Below are 5,688 nucleotides of genomic sequence, written 5' to 3'. Positions count from 1 at the left end.
ATCCACATTTAATAAAATAATAAATAAAGGGAAATTTTAAAATACACTTCTTCTTGAATCTTGATCGAAGATAAACATGTTGGACTTTCAGAAGACAAATTATACACTGAAAGCAGTATGTAGAAAGGATAAAGAAGGAATTTTCCTCCGATGTCAAAATGCAACTGCTGGCGAGACTGCTCTTCAACTTCTGGTAGAACATTTGAAAAAGTTGGGGAGCCCAATATTTTTCCCGTTCGCCTGACATCATCCTGCACCTGCCTCTTGTACTCTCCGAAGGCAAACGGCCTGTACGGCGACGGTTTGCCGCATGTGCCGATGAGCGAGTCATGCGACGGGCACAGGAAGTAGGCGATGGAGAAGCGCTCCGCCGTGGAGTTGGCCACCTACCTGTGCTCCACGCTCTTGTACCTGTTGTTGCTCCACGCCTGAAACAAACAAATAATGCACAGAACCAACCTATAATAGGAGAAGAATTAAAGATACCTCATGATTTTGTTCGATACAGACATGAAATAATGCTACGTACATGCATGTCTGTGGGATTGCATGGTCAAAACTTGAAAACACGTAAGGACCTGGTTGTTACCTGGAACAAATTGCCGACGTTGACAACGAGCGCGTCAGGGTGGGGTTTCACGGCCACCGTATCCGCCACAAGCGACATCGCGGCCGCCACCTCCTGCATCACTCCCCTGCTGGCATAGCAAAACTTGTGCTCATCCAGCCATCTGACGAACAGGCTTGCATGCTTGCTTGCGTACGTACTACATACCTCCACCCTGCGTACCTCAATGAGCTGAGCTCTGCATGCTCGCACTCTTGGTTTTCCTCTAAGATGCTCGCGACTCGCCAGCGGAACGTGGAAGGCCTCCGACCACGAGAGCTGCCGGAGAGATGTTATGTTACCCTTGACGAACCTGAACCTGCCAAGTTAGAGTTTTTCTTCAGTCTTTATGCATTCATAAATAAAACCAGAAACGTGCTGTTGTTCACGTTGCGGTTCAGTCAAGGTCATAGGATAGTTTTTTGTTTCAGTTAAACTACTTCCTGTAAGTGCGCGAGGACTTGGCCACAATTGCATCCGTGGGATGGCGCGGAAGAAATGGATCGTGGGCAAGATTCTCGGGCATATTGTTGCTATCTGAATAAAAGGGAAAAACAGATAAGACGCAAGGATTTGTGCGTCGCAAAATACACTGTCTCCTCTCTGAACTTTTGTTTCAGTTCGTCCGTGTTCTTCAGAGAAGAGTCTGAATCCACCTCGCGTGCGTGTGTGATCCTGGGTTAAGGCCCAACAAGAGACGCCGCAGTCGGGTTGCCCCACCGGTTCGAGCCGTTGAGGAGTCCGGCCTTCTCCTTGATATTGAATGGCTGGTGAAATAGCCGCACCTGCTCCCGCCTTATCTGTTCGGGTGCACTGGTCTTATGAGGCTTTAGCATGACGATTTTCTGATTGTCTACTACAATAAGATCTTATGGTGCGATGACGGTGACACGCGTTCGGCTCGCTCCAGTGCTTATAGTTGTCGCTAGGTGGTCCACGGCACCTGGATGTATTTTTACTTCTGATGTTCTTTATACTACCTTGAATACTTGATGAATAGATCGGAATTTTTCTTGCAAAAAAGAAAAATAAATAAATAGGCTCTCTGTTAACATATGAAATATGTAGTGAATGACGAGATGTGCCACGTAAATAAGCTCAAGATCTTTTCTAACTCTATTTGTTAATATAAAAAATTTCTTGGTTGACCAAACTAAGTTATAGTAATTGCATCCATCGTGGATATTTTGCATACATTTTAATATGCAATTTAAGCAAGCCTGAGGTCTCAAAGTGAAATTTTTGAGAGAAGAGGCCATTGGATAGTAAGATGACATATATTATTACTGAAAGACATGTGTGGAACATGGATCATTGAGTCTCGTGTGCCAATTCGCTCAATTATTATATTCAAAATTGGTGAAAAATCCTGAAACTATTTGGATACTAGAATGGTATAGTGTTATACTTATGTGATAACTTATTGAAAACACTAGACCATGCAAACTAGATGAACAGAACATCATGAAGACAAACATCACACATGCAATAGTAGTCATAATAAAAGATGGATCAGATCACGATATGTGTACTAATCGGTTGCAGATGTAGTGGTGGCACCTGGTCTAGAGGCAATGTTGTTTGAGGACAACATTGATAAAGACCGGACCACACAAACATTGGTGATAACGGCAGGCTTGACCTTGGGGCTAGTCGGCCTATAGTGAAGAACGCGAGAAGTAACGTAAAATGATTTCCAAAAACCTAATTCACCCTCTCCTGGTGAAGAATGCTAGTGACAAGAGAAGGCAAACCCTAACTTGTTTTAGTGCTTTTTTTTGCGGATGTTTCAATTTATCCTTGGCGGTGGCTTCAGCTAGTGGGGATTCTATGGACAAGCTGTGGTGTCAGCTGACCCCACAACTTTGATAAAAAGGAGACTAAAATTAATGTACAGTCACCGTACATTTTGAAGAAAATAATTCTATTTTGTTTTAGGAATGACCTCAGAGGTTCATTCGCGCTGGCTAGCTGCTCCTTGTCCTTGGTTGGGCCATCTACGAACTAGGAACTGGATATATGGCGCATGCATCAATCAATTTACGAAAAACTATATCCCACACCATGTGGTCATCGTCTACCACAGAGGCCACATAGGGCCGATTTTCGTGTTTTGACCATTTTGCTTAAGTTTAGCCAAATCTGACCCTCATTCAAAAATATTTCAGAATTTGACCTTTTTTCTATCTCCATTGTTTATGACGGTAGAGTTTAACTACCTATCGCCATAGTCAATAGCAGTAGAAATTGGCCAACATTTAAATGGGGTTTATACATGGCAGAAGCCTACCGCCATCCCGCCATTGCATCTGGCGGTAGCTACTTTCCACTACACACGGCCGGCCGCTGCGCTAATGCATGTGCTAATCACCCCAGCATATGGATTAGCATGTGCACTAGTTAGCATGCTATTGAACACTAGTACTCCGATCCTGCACTTGTCTGGCAACAATCCTGCACTAGCACACTATATGCGATAAAATGGTACATGCACATGCGACGCGTTAGTCAATTGTATGCACGTAACTCAAAGGACCAACTGTTTCCCTCCCTATATATCATGCACTTAAGAAAAACATCTTCTACGATCAAAAATTAATTCTATGGGTTAGTCATGATAGGAAAGAAAGAAAGAAATTAAGTTATTGTGCACTTTGCACTTGAGTGACAAGTTAAGTATATTTCATATTTTCTTGGCTTGAAAGCTATCATATTTCAAATATTTTAAGATATTATATATGGCTAATGTCATATATTGTTTGATTTTAATGTGATGGTTGCTAGAAACAAAATATTAAGAGTTTTAATATGATGGGTTAATCATGATTTTAATATAAGAGTTTTACATGATGGTTGGTACAAACAAAATATTAAAATTTGGATTTAAATCGGCTCCAGCAGCGGCGAGTGGCATTTGCAGCGTGGCAGAGTCTCCCATAACTTTACCTCACGGTTGTGCAACATGATCACGGACGTCGGGTTGCCGGCGCCGTGGCGCCCCCGACGCCGCTGCTACGACTGGTCCTCCTCGTTACCGAAGGAGATGACTATCTCCTCCTTGCCGGAGGAGCTCGCCGCCGTGGATGCGGATGGTCCAGGTGAGCAAGGGCGGCGATGTCATGATCTGCCTGACGACGAACTGCCGTCGTGGCCGCCGGTCGGCGCGGAGAACTAGACTTTGGCATCGCCACTCAGCTAGGAAAGGAGGAAGGGATCGGAGAGGAGGAAGGGCTCGGAGAGGAGGAAGGGCTCGAGGAGGAGGAGGACAATGCGGTTCTGGACGGCGCACACTCTTCTTCTTCTTCCTCTGGCCGCCTTCAAGCCTAGGCCGAGCCGCCTGCATCCGTCGCCCGTGGCCGCCTCACTGCCCCGCCCTCCCTAGACCTCCTCCCACTGCTGGGCTTGTCGCCGCCCCCGACCATCCCTATAGAGCAGCTGAACTACCCAACTTCTTCGGTGAACCTGCACTCCAAGCACCCCTAAGATAGACCCAGAGGCTTCTGCTCCCTGGTGAGCACCTGCACCCCCGGCATCCCTAAGATAGACCTAGAGATTGTTGGTTCCCGGCAAGCCGACGTCTGTTGTATCTCTGCACGCCTATTTCTTCCCAAACAGAAATCGACTCACCCTTAAATAATATTCAGGCGACTGGCATGTAGCTAAACTGTAAATTAACACCGGACCTCGTCGTGTTGGTCTCCGACTAAATTGCGTGTTAAACATGGCAAGTCCATGTACCCATATATATACTAGAAAAAAATCAATAAAAACATGCAAGTTGCACCCATTGCAAAACAATAAATCTCTGTTCTATTTTGTTCGCTAAGTTATGAGAGTTCTGGAGAGAGAGAGAGAGTGAGAGTGAGAGAGAGAGCGCTCTTCCGTTCCGTGAAGATAGAATCGATCCAGGTTCACATAGGTATCGTACTCTACGCGGCTACACATACGTGCACGTACTTGGTCCAGCAAAATCAATCAAGCACTTTGCTTGCTTGCTTAGCTTTCACACACGCATGATGCTTTTGGAGGATTCAAGTTCAAATCCAGCCTGTTCGACAGTACTACCGTTTGCTATATAGCTGCGTAGTACATGAGCACGGGTGATTAACACATGCATTAGCGCTAGCGGCCGGCCGTGTGTAATGGAAAAAGGAGTTACCGCCGGATGCCATGGCGGGATGGTATTGAAGGCTACCGCCCCCGCCTTTAACGGTAGGCTCTGCCATGTATAAAAGCTGTCTGGTCGTTGATCAACTTCTACCGCTATTGATCATGGCGGTACGTAGTTAAACCCTACTGCCGCGGACAATGATGAAAGACAAAATGATCAGATCTTAATTTATTTTCAGAAAAGAGTCAGATCTGGATAAATTTTAGCAAAAAGGTCAAGACATTAAAAACCGGCTGCCACATAGCGCGACATTCTAGATGATAATAATGTGGCAGATCAAGACAAGCATCTTTTTTCGGAAAAAGGAAACTGCCGGTCTTTTGACGATTCAACACTCCGGCGGCACTGTCCGAGGTTGGTTGATTCGAGGGCCGGTCACATGCTGAAAGTTCCACTGGCGTATACTACTACTGTCACTTCATTCATTGACTATAATAATGCAGGCACAGCTTTTCCTTCCTAGAAAAAACGAAGAAGGGAACCTGCGGCGTACTACGTGTCGCTCTTGTATTGCCAACAGACGCCTCTTAAAAGTTACACCAATCTTATTTCAAAAAAAAGTTACACAAATCTTAAAGTCACTTAAAAAGGGCATTCTTATACATTCACAATAATAAATTCTAACCTCCTTTCTCCCAACGGATCAAATAGAAGATCAGAATGATTGAATCTTTTTTATTAAAGGGGTAATTTCTATTCTCCACATTGAATTTCATTCAAATCAGAATCTTTAAGTGTGTGCGTGTGTGTGGGTGTAGGGGGAGGGGGGCGAATCGAAGTAAAATTGCCGTGCGGAGAGCTAGAGCACCCTTATTTCTCTCCTGCACATGCTCCAATCTTCTCGAAGTAGTTAGATTCCGGTTTGATCCCATTACATCCCTAATATACTGCTAGCATGTTCCACATAGAC

The sequence above is a fragment of the Triticum dicoccoides genome, chromosome 5A (assembly GCF_002162155.2).
Source record: "Triticum dicoccoides isolate Atlit2015 ecotype Zavitan chromosome 5A, WEW_v2.0, whole genome shotgun sequence".
NCBI lineage: Eukaryota > Viridiplantae > Streptophyta > Magnoliopsida > Poales > Poaceae > Triticum > Triticum dicoccoides.
Note: the sequence above shows the minus strand (reverse complement) of the source record.